Below are 17,354 nucleotides of genomic sequence, written 5' to 3' on the forward strand. Positions count from 1 at the left end.
TTCCTTTACATGTTGTTTTCAACGGCAACCTGCGTTTTCATGCCAAGCATGGACCTTGCCAGGAGCCCCAGTTCGCCTCCAGATGGGGCTGGTGGCTTTCAGGGGGATTGGGTCACACACGCTCTTGGGGAGGGTGCGTAGTGTTGGTCAAATGCACACAGCGCAGTTTACTAGTCTTAATGGGGCTGGGGTTGGAGTTGGGGGTATCCTGAGTATGTGCACACAACTCCATGACTTCCAGTCTAACACACGGTGCAGGGGTCTTGAGTTTCCGTCCAGCTCTTGTATTTACCAGGCCCTCTGGTTCTCAGTTTCCTCGCCGGTAAATAGGGATCCTTGCGCGGCTTACTTTACACGGTCCTTCCTCTTTGTAGATCTTACATGGGGTCCCCAAAGTCTTAGGGTGTTTTAAACTTAAAACTGCCCTAAAACTCTGGGGACACCCTTTATAATGTTATTAAAATGTGTTGTTGAAGGTATAAAATATTAATACGGCGGGTTCCTCTTTAAGTTGCAAAATTATTCTTCAAGAAATTAGCTACTGGCATTTCTTTTTATTCATAGGTTTGGGGGTGGTTTTTTAAATCTCTTAACTATCCCTTACAATATCATTGTAATAAGGTCATTAGCATTTTCCTTTTTCATAGAAGTATAAAAAAGGGAAAATAATTTGCTCAGCCTCATACTGGAACACAAATTGCTTGATACCATGAGGTAGACAGGCTCTCTCAGTCACTTAAACCTTCTGTCTACTTTGGGCTTCCTTTCCCCCCAACCTAGGAGGTGAAGTTGGATCAGTGGAACAATGTGATTCTCACCATCTAAGTCCTTAAACAAGAACTGTTCCAAAGAGGGGGGAAAATGATGGATTCCACATGCTTTTGTGTGGTTCTTGTATGTATAAGTATGCCTACGTGGAGATAGAGTGTATACTCACAACCCTAGGAAATAGTATAAGAAAGACTATTTTTGAAGTTCACTTCCTCCGACTTGGGGAGATGGAGCTGGATCAGTGAAACAATGTGATTCTTGCGTTGTAGCTCAAGAACTGGTCCAGAGAGGAGAGAAATGATTGTCGTTATTGTTTAGTCATTCAGTCTTGCCCACAGCTCATAGTTTTTTGTATGAATGGATGTGTATCTATGCCTATGGAGAAAGACAGACCCAGACAGACTCACAATGACCTAGAAAACAGGTAGTATAAGTAATATGTTCTCATATCACATATGAGGAAATGAAATCTCACAAAGGTCAGAGAACTTGACCAAGGTCACTCTTACTATTGAGTAGTGGCATCAGGATTCAAACCCTGACAGTACAGTACTTCCTCCTTTAAGCCACACTGACCCTACCCTTTCTCTTCACCATTCTGTCCAGAAAAGATCAAGTCTTCTGGCAAACTGGAAAAGATAGCCCCTAAAAATCTGCCTCTTTTTTCCCCACTTCTCTGCAAAGAGTACGAGTTTACTTAACTGTAAATTTCAGGTGGATCCTTTTCTTAGTTAAATTTTGCATCTGTACCCAACAGGATTTATATTGAATCAACACTAGAAGGTAAGCTCCTCCAGGGCAAGCATTCTTTTGTCTCTGTATCCCTAGCACCTGCATTGGTAGAGGAAGTTTCTTGGTTGGGGTTACAAAATCTAATGAAATTGCTTATAGAGTTTCTATCATTTCCCACCTGGCTACCCTTCTCCTCATTTTTGAAATGTGAAAATGAGGCTCAGAGAGGTTATCCCAGACATAGACAATTAGTGATGGAGTTGGAACTAGAACCTGAGTACCCTGACTCCTTGGGCCAGTTTCTCTTCAATCATACAGCTGACCATCCATTTTTGGCCTTACATTTTCCCCCCACTATCTTCCATATTTTGGCAGAGTTTGGCATTCTTTTTGCTTTTACATTGCTTATATTAATGGAACCCTTCCCTCCTCTCCACTCCCAGAGGGTTATCCTTTATACTATTGAAAAAAGAGGGGGGAAAAAGAGTTAACCAAAACTAACCAATATACTGAAAAAGTTTAATGTAATATGTCATGTTTCACAGTCATTGTCCTCTGAGGAGTAGAAGTGGAAGATGATTATCTTTTCTTTGGGGCCAAACTTGTTCGTTGAAATTTCAAAGCATTCAGTTTCAACTCTTTTTTGCTGTTTTCTCCCCAGCTTGTTGCCGTCATTGTGTTTGTTTCTCTGATTCTGTTTAATTCACTCTGCAGCAATTCACACGGATCCTCCCATGCCTCTCTGAAGTCACCATATTGATCATTTCTTATAGCACAGTGATATTCCATTTCATTCATGTACCACAATTTAACTATTCCTATAACAACGTGTATTTGCTTTGTTTCCATTTCTTTGCTCCTCCTACTCCAAAAAGTGTTGCTTTAAATCAGGGGTTCTTACCTCGGAGTCCCTGAACTTGTTTACACACACTCATATACATATGTGCATGTGTATGTATATATACATATATGACTATATCCAATATGATGGTTTTCCTTTATAATCTTCCACATTTTATTTTTAAAGAGTGTTCTGAGAAGAAATCCATAGGCTCCACCAGACTTCCAAAGAGGGCTATGACATGGAAAAAGTTAAGAACACCAGGTTTTTAATATTTTGGTGCTTACATTTCCTTTCATTTCTTCATTGACCTCCTTGGGGTATTTGCCTAGGAAAAACACTAGGTCAAAGAGTATGGACATTTTGTTTACTTACTTTCTTCCCATCTGTAAATTCAAATTGCCACACGTGGGGATGCTTATCAAGAAGACCTCTGAAGTCCCTTCCCACTCGGAGGTACTAGGATCCTGTGACTAAGAGGGTAAAGACAGAATTTAATTTTCCAGGAAGCAGATCCAGACGGTGCCTGGATTGTAGCCTCTGCGGTGTGAGTTTGTTCTGCTGAGTGCCTGGCTGCCCCAGCAACCCAGGCTCTTATTTCATGAAGTTCTCACAGCAGCAAAAGCTTTGACCATTATCCTGTCTTTAACTCTCAGTGGAATGACAATCTTGTCTTCAAATGTCCCACTGACCTCATTGTCAAAATACTTTGCAGAATCTGTGGGTGTAGTGGAATATCATTAACCCACATTAAAAAAAAAATTGGAACCCTTTAGAGCCATGTTAAAGAAGAGAGGCCTGGGGAATAGTCTGCCAACTGTCTAGGGAAGGGAGGGGTTTGTTCTCTTATTTCCCCATGAAAATTGGCATCTGATTTGCTTTGAAACATTTGGACCCAGGCTTGTTTTGGTGGCTAGCACAGACCCAGCATACTTTGGGCTTTCCAAGCTAGAAATGATCTAGATCCATTCCCTATTCTCCATTCCTGACTATAATGAACACTCTGGAACCTATGCTCATCTGGGCCTCATCTGCACCCCATGCCACATGACATTGTGTTAGCAGGGTTCCTGCCTTGTGTAACAGGACTTAGGGGATGAAGAAGTAATGAGGTAGACTGTAATCTTCACATCTGTCCCAGGGGCCACATGTGAGGGCATTGTTACCCTGAACAGTCCTAAATTCACAACTGTTAGAAGGCCATGGTCCCCAAAAGGTGATGGCAGAATAGTTCCCAGATGAAAAGACTTGGGGCTACCTCAAACAGAAGCCTTGCTGCTTTTTTTTCCATTTCAATTTAATCCAAGAAAGAAAGGAAGGAAAGAAGAAAGAAAGGGAGGAAGAAAGGAAGGAAGAAAAGAAGGAAAGGAGGGAAAAAAGAAAGAAAAGATCAAATGCTTATAAGGTACAGAATACTGGGCTAGATGCTAGAGGGAGAAACAGCATTTAGCTAAGACAGAGTCCTTGTCTCCATAGAGCTGGCAGCCAGCATTAAAGGGATGAAAGGCTGTTTTTTTCAGAAGGAGACCTTGAGATCAGTCTAACCTCTGTATTTAGTCAGTCCTCCTTCATGGTGAGTCATCCAAAGCACTGCATACTCGGTTTGCTGTTCAGAATGCCAGTTAGGTTCTTTTTTCACATTTACATTTTTTTTCGTTACATGCTGTTTTGTAACAAAAACAGTTAAGTAAGACTAGCTCACTCACTGACCTTGTAGGACAGTGTACAGGCACAGAACATTCACTTCCTCTCTTATGTAAGGAGGAAATTGTGTTTCCATGAGTGATTTTAAACAGTACATGCTGGAATGGATATTTTTCCCTTTCACCCTCCCTCTCCTGATTTAATGATTGAAGAAAATAAGTGTCTCTTCCCCAAGGTATGTACACATGGGTCATAATATTCTAGCTTGGCCTGAATGGATTAGACTAGAAGGTCTTTAGTACATTGCTTATCTGTCCTATGGGGGATTTGTGGAAAGACAAGGATAAGAGTTAGGCAGGCATAGCAGGTGGAAATAGGCAGTAATACTCACACATCAATGAAGTCATAGCTTTAATTAAATAGCCAAGTTGTGACCTGTGTACTCACAAGTGGGGAACTGGTATGAGCATAATGCAGGGATGCTGTGCAAGTGGGGAAGTGGTATGAGCATAATGCAGGAATGCTGTGCTTTTTGGGGGTTTCCTAGATGGAGGCTGGAGCAACCAGGTGGTGTAGTAGATGGAGCACCAGTCCAGGCAGATTTGAGTTCAAATGTAGCCTCAGACGCTTACTAGCTGTGTGACCCTGGGGAAGTCACTTAACGTTGTTTGCCTCAGTTTCCTCATCTGTATAATGAGCTAAAGATGGAAATAGCAAAGTATTTGCCAATAAAACTCCATGGACAAAAGTCCATTGGATGCCACTGAACAACAGGCTATGAGCTAACGGTGAGTGAGAGAAATCTCCCCAAAGTCTACCTAGGTGAGTGTCTGAAGTCAGGGCTCTGTTGGGTACCATGTGAGAAACCTTATAGTACAAATCATATACATGGAAGCAAGGTGCAGCTACTGTACTGACAGAGGTTGGCTGGGTTCTGCTTAATACACAAACCTAACTTCTCTCCTTTTTATACCCAGGACAACTAGGTTCTTTCTTTTAGTCTTTGAGAAAAGAGATGCTCTTTCTGATGGGTTCAGTGTTTGAGTCCAAGCCCAAATGGTTCCCCAAATTATAGCAAATCAAATTTTTATTCTGGTCATGTCATTGTTTAGTCTTGTTGGACCCTTCATGATTCCATTTGGGGTTTTCTTGGCAAAGATACTGAAGTGATTTGCCATTTCTTTCTCCAGCTCATTTTACAGATGAGGAAACTGAGGCTAAGAAGGTTAAGTGACTTGTCCAGGGTCCCACAGTTAGTAAGTGTTTGAGGCTGAACTTGAACTCAGGAAGATGAGTTTTCTTCCTTCTAGGCCTGGCACTCTATCCCACTGCAACTCCTAGCTGATCCATTATGGTAATGTAGCGTCCCTTTTCGCCACAGTATTTACAGTTGCTGGGTGAAATCTGTGGGATAGGATGGAAATCTTCAGTTTATTTTTGATCCAGGGACTAAAAGAAGATATGCCTTAAAGAGAGTCCATTCCCCTTACACTGGAGAAGCCTCTTATGATGCCAGATGTGCATGGATTAGTTCAGATGCCCTGTGCAGGAATCACTGAGAGCAATCAGAGGGAAGAGATGGTTGGAGCAGCTGGAGTTTGAGTGGCCACAGGACTGTGCCCACCATGATTGGGAGTGCATCCTGAGACCAAGACTAGAATTTTCTGAGGAAACCAATTCTTTCTGATTTTTCCTGCCCATTCCCCCTTCCCACTTTCTGCTTGGGAGAGCATACAGTAAATGAAAAACTTACTTGTTCTTCAAAGTTTGTTTACTTTTCTTTTCAAATTAGCATTAAATAAAAGTGTATTTGATTGTGGCAATTGGCAATTTATGATTTTTATGTGTGTTTTACTGTGGAGAGAGAGAGAGAGAGAGAGAGAGAGAGAGAGAGAGAGGGAGGAAACATGGAAAACAAACTCACTCTAAGAAATTAGCTATGATCTTCCTGGCTAGGGGCTTTGGAGCCAAATGAAAGAGAACCATATTGATTTATACTTCATAGCTTTTCAAAACAGGGTAAAAAGATGAATCCAGTGTTCCCCTAGGCAAAGGGCAAGCTCAGCAGCAATAGCTTGTATATATGGTGGGGTGTGGGGGTGGGCCAGCTGCTCTAGGGGGCCACTTAACTTTTCCATTGTAAAGCTTGGAGTGTGCTCAAGGAGGAATGAAGACTCTTCAGGGTACAAAGATAGGGAGGAAAAATCCTAATCCTTCCTTTCCTGAAGCAGTCCAACCGAATATTTTCAAATTTTGCAAACACCACTACCCTAAGCCCCCTCTCCAGACATGGCTAAAATATTCCTCATTCGTGTGGTTTCTGTTAATAGACATTTTGTCACATCTAGAAACACCTCTTATTACATTTCCTGGCTGCAACTCTGGATCACCACTCAACGCATGTGCTGCAGTAGGCTAAGAAAGAAGAACCATCCTCAGGTTTGAATGAAGGTAGGGAGTAATGAAAGAGATTTTTTTCTTCTTTAGATTCCATTCTATTATGGCCTTAGGTATCTATATATGCATATTTATTTGCATATTCATTTATTTTAAAAAATAAGTTTTTATTGATGTTTTCTGTTTCTTACATCACTATAATATCCCATGTATCCCTTCTCCACCCTGTCCCAGAGAGCTTTTCATATAATAAACAGGAAAAGAAAAAAACAACTCAGCTTAACTGATGGATATGTTGAAAAAGCACAAAAACATCTGCCATGTGTAACACCTACATACATTCTACCTCCACGAAGGGGTAGGTTGGGGGTGTCTTCTCATATCTCTTTCAGTCCTTTTTGATCTTTATAATTTTAAGTTGACTTTTTTTGAGAGTGTCATTCTTTTTCTTTATATCGTATGTTGTGTGTACATTATCTGTGTACTGTGTGTTGTTTTCTTGTCTGTTAGTTTACTTTGATTCAGTTCATATAGATCTTTCCATGCTTCTCTGCATTCATCGCACATCACTTCTTACAACACAGTATATTCCACTGTATTTACGTACCACACTTTGTTTAGTCATTCCCTAGCTGGTGGACATCTACTTTATTTCCAATTCTCAGCTAGCACAAAAAGTGATATTCATTTACTCAGACAAACAAAGTATTCATGACAAGCAAGATGAACTAGCAAACCTAAGGCAACCTAAGACAAATATCGTTGAAATTTGATGAAATGAGACTCATGACTACAATATAGTTATGCAAGGGTATATTAATTTGAAGCAAATGGAATAGGTTAAAAAAGAGAGTTTGAACATCTTATCTATTTATTGTAGTAAGACAGGGAGGTTTATATAGCTCTGAAGCAATGTTTTTCTGTGTTAGACATACATAATAATGGAAGGAATGTGGGCTAGGTGAATGGAATTAGCCTTCTTAACTTGTATTTTGTTCAGGCTCAAATTTATTTGCATGCTAAGCCATAGGGGGATCTTGGAAATATCTAATCCCAAGTGAGATAGTTGTCTCGAACTTCTAGGAGTCAAAAAGAAAAGACTTAACATTAGTCCATAGATGGTCTAATCTATTGAAGCCAGCTACATTTAAAGAACAATCAGTCTTTCCTTATCAGGGGAAAGTTGTTGTCATTGAACTCCAGTGAACTGGAGCTGTGATGGCTAACCAGTGGCTCTGAAGGGATGAAATCCAGAAACTGGTAGGATTGATTAATGCCTAGGAGAGATACATACCAAGTCACTAACACCAGGTCATTTAAGACCAGCAGAGCAAGGACAAAAGTCCCCATAGGCCCAATGGAGAAATGCCAGGTGGGATGACATGTGTAGCAGCTACCATGAGACCATTCCTCAGCCATCACAGAAAGGTCAGGGTAGCTGCATTCTCAGCAGAGAGGACACACACAGGGAAGAGGAGATCAATTAAGCATCACAGTTATGACACCAGAAGACATTGCTGATCCTTTGGCGTAAGCTGCCCTTCCAATGTGATGTTCCATACAGGTGTGTATTCCTCATGTATGATGTTTATGCATACTCACTATCTCCACTGATAGTGTGCCCTAAGTTTATGGGAATAATGTTTTATTGAAGCTTTTTTTTTTACTACGCTATTTCATTAAATAACTTTGCTTTGAACTAATTGTATCCTGTGACTGACTAGAGAAAAAAGAAAACTCATTGGTGGGAACCCTTGAACTATGATCTTAGGTGGTGAAGCCTTAGAAGGTGCCTTGAACCTAGTACAACTATGCTTTGTGCCCTGTGTGTGTGTCTGTGTGTATGTATGTGTGTACACCCATCCTACACTAAAGGATGTAACACTTTTAAGCTTTGAAGTCTCAAATGTGCATGAAGACTTTTGAGACATTCTGTGTAATAAGATACACTCATATGAGGAAATCCAGGAACAATGGAGAGGAATTCTGATGGAGAGAAATGGGGTGAAGGTCAGTAGAGACAGAAATATTGTCATCAGCATAGTATAGACCACCTAGACAAAAACGGAAATAAATGCGAAATTAGGGGAACAGATCACAAGACCAGGAGACTTGAATTGTCTGATCTTTAGTGATCTTTCTGTCATAAGCAGACTAGTTAATAACTTCCTGACTTGCCTTAATGATCATTTCATCCATCAAAAGGCTGAGAAATGAAAAAAAGAGGAGATGCTGCTCTCCACACCATTCTTATTGACAAGAAGGTGGTGGATATGATCAGAACCTTAGGGTAAAGTGAGCATTCTAAAATTCATGATAGAAAAGAGGAATACCACTGAGAAAATGATTGGGTTTTTTTTATTATATTAATAACCAATTTATTTGAGACCCAAAGATCCTCTTTTTGCTTACTCATTCAAAACCCAGTCTCTCACGGACATTTTTGACCTTGTCCAAATATTCATCCTACCCAGACTATCTTTTCTAGGTATAATTCTTACTGGAACCCCACCATTGTTCAACTCCCATAGAACTGGGTGGAGAATAGTTTCTTTTGTATAGATTGCTGGAGGCAAAATGATCTGGGAGAGTGCTAACATGGTCAAAGTCACATTCCCCTAGCCCCTCATTAGACAAGTCCATCTCTCATTATAATATTTATTCTCCCATTAATTATTAATCAATCAGAGTTGATTTTTACCCTCAGGGACACCCTATTTTTCAAAAGTATTTAAACATTCAGTGACCTTCATGTAGGGTCTTTGGTTATGAGAAAAACTACTGACCTCAATTTATTGATTATTTGCCAACACACATAGTATGACATGCATTCTAGAAAGGCAGATTTCAAAGAATTCAGAGGAAGGATAATAGAATTCCATGAATGGAAATTCTATGGGAAAAGTCAACCCAGGAGGAATGGGAAGTTTTCAAGAATGAAATTCTGAGGACATCATAGAAAACAATTATGAAAAGTAAAGAGACTGATTTGGATAGAAAGGAAATTCATCAACTACTTGGATCTTTAACAACACATGAAAAATATTGACAGGATGCTTGATGTAGTGGCCTTGAAACCAAGACCTTCATGGCAGAGGAAGTTTCCTCAGCTGGAAGTTTCCTGTACAAATGAAATCAAAGGTTCAGTCCTGTCCCTATTCCTGTCCCAGTACATAGAAGGTGAAGATTAATACAAATACATGACATAGTTTCAAGAATTATTAAAGGTCAGGATGAGCTGAAGCTATTGAAGGGAAGTAAGGAAAATAAAAGAGATGTTTTTTCAAAAAGCTATCTTGGCAAAAAGACAAAGATTAAAGAAGGGAGAAAACCCCTGTTTGGAGAAGATGGAACACTGCTGACACAGAGAAAAACCAAGCTACTCAATTATTCTGTTTTCTCTGCCAAGGAGAATGATTTCTGGACTGGACAAGAGAGAGAAAATAAATTTACTAATAAGTTTCCTATTCTCTAGATAAAGAAGGGAATAAGTGAGCTACCTGCCCTTGAAAAGCTCAAGTTACCTGAGCCAGCTGAACTATATTTTCAGAGACTGAAACACCTGATGGTAATGATGTCTCAGTCAGTCAGTGATCTTTGAAAGCTTGTGGAGAAAGGGGGGAACAACACAAAAGACAAATGTTCACTTTGTTTAAAAGAAAGGGAGGAGAAAGAGTGTGGCATCTTCAAACTCTAAGGCAATGAACTTGTGTTGTATTCTTGACAAAATCCTAGAATGAATTGTTAATAGGATGGTTAGTTAAAAACAAGAAAAGGAAGTCCCCGATCCTTGGGTCCTCCATTACCAGTCCCCTGCTCTGTCTCCTTTTCACTCTGGATTTGGAGATCCTACCTGGGAAAGGGACCTTGAAAAGCAGAGTGATTCAATGCTGGGTAAGACTCTGAGGTGCAACCCTATGCTCCTAACCCTGACCTCTTCCATCTCAGGTACCCAACTTGTTCTCAGCAGGGAGATTTATAAACTTGGGTATAGTCTCATTCTCATGCTTTCTCTTTAGAATGGGATAGAGACAGCCAATGTTGTTGATAGTGAGTCATATAAGTGGATAGAGTGCTGGATCTCCACTCAGAAATACCTGAGTTCAAATTTGGCCTTACTAGCTGTGCGACCCTAGGCAAGTCACTTCACCTCTTTTTGCCTCAGTTTCTACATCTGTAAAAATGGGGATAATAATAGCACCCACCTCCTAGGCTTGTGGTAAGGCTCAAATGAGATAATAATTGTAAAGTGCTGAGCACAATGCCTGGTACACAGTAAATGCTCTATAAATGTTAGCTGTTGTGGACAAATGAAGAAGAGTTGCCTGGTTCTGAATTACTTAGTTGCTGGTGGCTGATGGAGTCTAGTGTTGGCAGTCCAAATATTCTGCATGGACTAGAGACCCTAGCCCCATATCTGTCATTCCTTAAATTCAACATAGCTGGGGCAAAGCCTCACTTGCCTGGTCTGTTCTGTAGACATGGCTAGGTGGCAGTTTTTCTGAAAAGATCCAGGTATTTTAGTGGACTGCAAGCTTAGTAGGATTTAGCAACATGATTAGGCAGCCAAAAAAAAAGGATGGGATGTTGGGTTACTTTCAGAGAAATGTCATATCCAGGGTTAAGGAGGGAGGAGTCTTACTTTGCTTTTCTCTGGCCAGATCATATCTGGAATATTATGTTCATGTTCAGTGGGTGCCACACCAGGTGTGCTTGTAGAAAGGTTAAAATAACATTAAAGAAGGGATATTGAAAGAAAAAGAAAACAAAAGATCTCACATTAGTTATTCTTAACTAGAAAAACAATTTTTAATTTTATTGAACTAAATTCTATCTTTATTAAAGGTTCTCTTTCAGCAAGGTGTTTTCAATCATACATCAAAATTGTGGAAGATTCTTTAAAAATATGCAAACAGGAATGACCATGTTCAATAGCACTCCTGATTATTAATATTAAGCTAGTCAAACTAGGGAGAATTATGATCTACAAAGATATTTACCATTCTCATGGAGGAAATCCATTAGAGTCCAAGTTGAAAAGAGATGCCTTTAGATGGTGAGTTCCTTCAGATGCTTCTATTTGCACGTGACATTGTGCTGGTTGCTTGAGGCCCTGGAAGCCTGAAGAAAATATTTGCATCTATATTCATTAGAGAAATTGGTCTGTAATTTTCTTTCTCTGTTTTGCCTCTTCCTGGTTTAGGTATCAGAACCATATTTGTATCACAAAAAGAATTTGGTAGGATTCCTTCTTCCCCAATTTTCCCAAATAGTCTATATAGTATTGGAATTAACTGTTCTTTAAATGTTTGATAGAATTCATTCGTAAAGCCATCTGTCAGAGAATGCCAACTTCTTTTCTTTATTGGTATAGTCACTTTCTTAGAGGGCAAACAAACCAATCAATGCTATCTGGCTCTCTTAGGGCCGTTTCTAAACATTATACCACTGTCAATTCGACCTGAGCACCATGCCTTCACAGTTGGTAAATGTGGCAATCCTATACAGACCCACCTGCACTCTGAAATTCCTATGACTTTAATCATGGTGACTAGAGTACACCCAGTCCCGGCTTTGTAGCTCCTCTCAGGAAGATGAACAATGAGTATATGGCAATAAGCAATAAATATTTATTAAATATTAAATATTAAATAAAGCAATAAATATTTATTAAATGCCTACTGTGTTTCAGACACTGTACTAAGTGCTGGAGAAACAGAAAGGCAAAAGAAAGTCCCTTCTCTAAAGGAGCTCACAACTTAATGGGAGAGACATTTGTACATGCAGATAACTATGAACAAATAAAATATCTATATTTGTACCTACATGTATATCTACATATAATACATTGGAGATAATATACAGAAGGAAGGCACTAACATTAAAGGGGATCAGGAAAGGCTCTTTATTAGACAGTGGGATTTAAAGAAAGACAGGGAGGCAGAGATGAGGAAAGAGAATTCTAGGTATGGCTGAGATCTGGAGCCATAGGACAGGAGAAGGAGAGCAGACTTGGTGGGTAGAGTTTTGGGAATTTCCTTTGGAGGTACAGAAACTCCAGGGTTATAGTCTTCTTCTCCTCAGGAGAAGGTCGACTCCCTACCCTTCAGGAGTAGAAGTTTCCAAAATACCATTCAGCCTAATCCTCTCCTTCAAAGATTACTCAGCTCTGAGCATAACTCGTTCTCCATCTGAAGTATTTATACAAGATTCAAAAATTGTTAGAACTGGGTTAACTAGTCCAATAGGTTATTCAGTTGTATATACTTTGGACAATGTGCATTTTTCATCCTCTAGACTTTTCCAGTGTAGAATGGCCAATCTTCTACACATTATCATGAATTTTTACAAAGAGGCTTTGTAGTGTATTGGGATTTGATGCATTTTACATATATCTGTAAAAGTAGCATTTGGAAATTCTTGCTATTGATAGGAAATTCTTCTTTCATTTACTTTTTCTTTCATTGTGGACCTTCCAAAACACTGGAAAATATGCTTAGCAAACCTATATTTATTTCCTTGCTTGTGCCTTGTTTAAATGTCAATTCTCAGAGGATCATTGAACAAAGCAATCTCTGTAGTCACATCTGTCATAGAGCTTTGTATAATTTTGACAGACGTGAAAGATAACTTTCCAAGGAAAGCCTTTAAGGATGCATTTTGCTCTACTGAGTCAAGTACCTTCACAAAATTAATAAACAGTAAACACAACGGGATCCTATATTCTCTACACATCTCTCTCAACTATTTAACCATAACCCTGTAGTCTGTTGCAGAAAAATGACCCATAAAACTCGCCTATTTTTCTTATATTTTTACTGAAAATACCCTCAAAGCATGCATAGATTCGGCTCATAAAGATTTTATAGAGATAAAAAAGCAGGCATGTGGGTCAGTGTTTGCTAATGTCTTGGGACTATTATTTTTTAAAAAGCGATTGAGAAGATTAAATTCTAACAAGGTACCAGGACATATAAAAGAATTGCATTGCAAGAACCTTTGATGATCAAAACTTTAAAGCTTTGTCAATTGTTTTTTTAATTTAGTATTTTATTTTCCCCCAAATTACATGTGAAGATATTTAGAATTTGTTTTAAATTTTTTTGAGTTCCAATTTTCTCCCTTCTTCCCCTTTCCCCATTGAGAAGGCAAACAATTTGATACATGTATTGGGCAGTCATGCAAATTATTTTCCCATATTATTCATGTTGTGAAAGACAACACAGATGAAAAAACAAATAAAAATAAAGAAGGTAAAGAAAAATTATGCTTTGATCTGTAATCAAACTCCATCAGTTCTCTCTATGGAGATGGATAGCATTTTTCATCATAAATTCTTCAGGATTGTCTTGGATCACTGTATAGCTGAGAATAGATAAGTCATTCACGGTTACTCATTATATAATATTGCTGTTATTTCACTTTGCTTCAGTCCATGTACTCACCAAACATTTATTAAGTGCCTACTGTGTACCAGGCACTGTTGAAGCATTGGGGATACAGAAAAAGGTAAAAGTCCCTACCCTCTTGGGATTCACAATCCAATGGGAGAGACAACATGCAAACAAATTATGTACAAACGATATAGACAGGATAAGTTAGGGATAATCATACAGAAAAGGTACTAGCATTAAGGAAAACCAGCAAAGGTTTCTTGCAGAAAGTAGGACTTTAGCTGAGACTTGAAGGAAGCCAGGGAAATCAGGAGAGAGAGAATTGCAGGTAAGAGGCACAGTCAATGAAGATCCCTGTAGTAGACAGGTAGAATATCTTGTGTCAGAAACAACAAAGAGACCAGAACAACGGGATCATAGGGTACATGGAGGGGAGAGAGGTAAGAAAATTGGAAAGGTAAAAAGTGCCCAGATTATGGTGGACTTCATATTTGTGGGAGTCATAAACTTCATCACATAAACCCTACAAGAAAGTAATGGAGCAGATGTGTTTTCCCTAATTTTGCCCACCAAGGCTTCATGTCATTTAAAGACATGGAACACTTCCTACCAGAAGTGAAAAAGTATGTCCATGGACATATTTGAATCATCAATATCATGACCAAAGACTTCCAGTTCTTTAGCAAATGGTGCTTTAGTTTGTTGCCCCAAGGAATCAAACCTCTTTTATCTGAGAATATTTTTTGTAATGCTTTTATTAAGGGAAAACTAAAAAAAAAATTACATTTTTTTGCACTGCATTTTGAATATATGCTTAAGATCAATTCTGTTAAACTATACAATTTTTAAGTGTTATGGATGGGTAGAATTTGCCAAAGAATATTCAAGAAACAATACCTGAAAATCTGAGATCCTTATTCTAATCATAGTGGTCCCCATCCTAAACTATGTTGTTGATTAGAGCGTTTCTGAATTAAATGAAAAAGTGACCATGGAGGAAAAATGAAAAAGTATCCATAAACCTTCTAAAATTGAAGTAAAATAAATGACATTGCTGTTAAAAAGTAAATTAAGAGAAAAGTGTAAGGATAGTTTCAACCAAGGAGAGGGAATCCAGGGCTGTAGTTTGGTTCCAAAGACATGCAAATTCCCTGGGGAAAGAATAACCTAAGCCAGGAATGCTACTCGGTGACCATCCCCCTTAGAATGAGCAGAAACCCAAAGAGTCACATGGAGAGAATCCTTGGAACCTTGAATTAGGGTCATTGTCCAGAGCTGGTTTAAATAGTAAATAAACTATGAATCTAGGGAAAATAAAGAAGGTTCTTCTTCTGAATATCAAATAGTCACCTGAAGAAAACCTACCCTGACAAGCCTTTACCCAGTCTAGGAGGATAACCATAACAAAGAAGACATTTTCAAAGTAGGAAAAAACCCATTCTCAATATACCAGAGGGTATCCCAAATGGGAATAAGGATCCAGTGATCCCCAAAGCCTTGATGATTCAATTCATCACATTATTTAAGGCAGAAAGGTAGAAAGACATGTCACTCATTGCTTAACTAGCACAACAGCTCACAATTTCATAAGTTTAGAGCAAGAGTGATAGCTTGGGTTGTTCATTAGTTCTATGTGTGTGTTCATCCTTCGTTGCTGAAGAAGACCATGCTAGCAACAGATTAGATTCCCTATCCCCTTCCTAAATCTCTATCTAATATTTCTGTTTTTGAGTTTTCCCCCACTGCACTAGACCTAGAACTACACCCCATCAAAAACCTTTATGATCTTAGCTTTTCAAGTGTTTCTTTCTCTAGGTCAAGGCAACAAACATTTATTAAGCCATTACTATGGGTCAGAAATTCTGTCAAAATGGTGAATCCTGGGAATGTGGGACTCAATTTTGGTAGTTATATTAGGGACCAAGAATAAGAGCAGTAGTGAAGGTTTCTCTCTTCTTGGGAGTGTTATGGAAGTTGGGCCAAATGCATAGTTAAGAGCAATCCTTTATGAATATATGGCTTTGTTTGGATTCCTGTGTTAATGGAGCTTCTGAGTGGACTCTCTAGGCATCACATAGTCTTATAAATATGGTAGTTTCATATATGCCTAAATCCAGGGGACCCGTCACCAATGATTCCCTTTAATATTAAAAACAGAGCAGCATTTAGAATACATTCTTGTTTATCATATAAGTAGTCATCTGGGTTGTGCGTTCGTCCTTTGTTGCCGAAGAAGACCATGCCATCAGAGAAATGATGACATGACTTTCACTTGACTTTGTTTTTTTGAGTGAGGGAGGGCTGTGCAGGTCACCAGCCTCACTTCTCCTCCAGAGCCATCTGAATCCAGTGACCAGATATTCATCAGGATGACTGGAGATGACCCAGGATGAGGCAGTTGGGGTTAAGTGACTTGTCCAAGGTCACGCAGCTAGAGAGTGTCAAGTGTCTGAGGTGAATTTGAACTCAGGTCCTCCTGACTCCTGCACTGGTGCTCTATCCACTGCACCACCTAAAACAAGTAGTCATCTAAGTCTGGATGGAGACTGTTAAGGTCAATGCTGAAATACTAGTAATATAGCAGAGCTGATTTTTGTTGCTAAGTGTGTCTGATCACATGTCTAGTCAGAAATCTCCCAAGTGGTCCGGGCTAATGTGTTTCAACAATCTGTTTGAGAGTACACTTCAGAGTTTGCATAATCCTTTCAACTGAATATTTCTACTAAAGAGGATTGTATAATAGTAACAATTTGAAGAGTTTACGTTCACAAATCCCTCAAACTGAATAGAGAAAATTATAAGCCTAATGTAAAAAAATAATAGTTTCTGACAATATTTGGGTTGGAAATAATGGTTATAGGACCAAGGTTGTTGCAAAAAAGGCTTATGATGAAACTTGGAACACTTTAAAACATTCCAAGAAGGAGTCAGCCAAAAAGACCAAATATCCATCAGGATGACTGGAGATGGCCTAAAATGCAGTGAGAGACCTTGACCCTTTTAAGCTAAGGTCTTTTCAAGTTTTTACTTTGAGTGAGGCAATGCCATTCAGTGAATAGGCCTCTTTAAAAAGTGAGTCAAGGGATTGCCCCTTTAATAAAAAAAATCAAACTGGGAGGGGAAGACCCTCAGGGTTGCTGGCCAAAAGAGGGCCATCTCCAGCTGTCCTGATGGATATCTGGCCACTGGACCCAGATGGCTCTGGAGGACAAAGTGAGGCTGGTGACTTAGCACAGCCCTCCCTCACTCAAATGAAAGTCAATTGCAAATCATGTCATCATCTCCCTGATGTCATGGTCCTCTTTGAGAACAAAGGACAAACCACACAATCACACATCTCCCCAATTCCTGCCTTCATATGAGGAAGCTTCAGCATTGTTTCACAGATAACTCACAGGAAGCACTGGAGGTTTTGGACTCCAACCTCTAACAGGTTCATTCTTGATCTGGTCAGACAGGCAGACAGCTTCAGAGGGGTAAATAATCAGCTTTATTTTACTCTAGTTTTAGAAAGCTTGCTGATAATGAGAGAACCAGCTCCTACAGCATTCCCTAATCACCCTCCTTGTAGGTGC

At 39.3% G+C, this 17,354-nt stretch overlaps 1 protein-coding gene across 1 annotated transcript in view; it reads left to right on the forward strand.

Moving 5' to 3' along the window:
- Positions 1 to 4,117: 4,117 nt before the first annotated feature.
- MEDAG (mesenteric estrogen dependent adipogenesis) overlaps positions 4,118 to 17,354 on the forward strand; it is a 182,871-nt gene continuing 169,634 nt past the window's right edge. The window contains exons 1-2 of the mRNA XM_072611848.1: positions 4,118 to 4,223; positions 6,337 to 6,439. The gene's annotated coding sequence lies outside the window, so the exon portion shown is untranslated. The remainder of the gene's footprint in view (positions 4,224 to 6,336; positions 6,440 to 17,354) is intronic.

This window comes from Notamacropus eugenii, chromosome 5 (genome assembly GCF_028372415.1).
Source record: "Notamacropus eugenii isolate mMacEug1 chromosome 5, mMacEug1.pri_v2, whole genome shotgun sequence".
Classification (NCBI taxonomy): Eukaryota; Metazoa; Chordata; class Mammalia; order Diprotodontia; family Macropodidae; genus Notamacropus; species Notamacropus eugenii.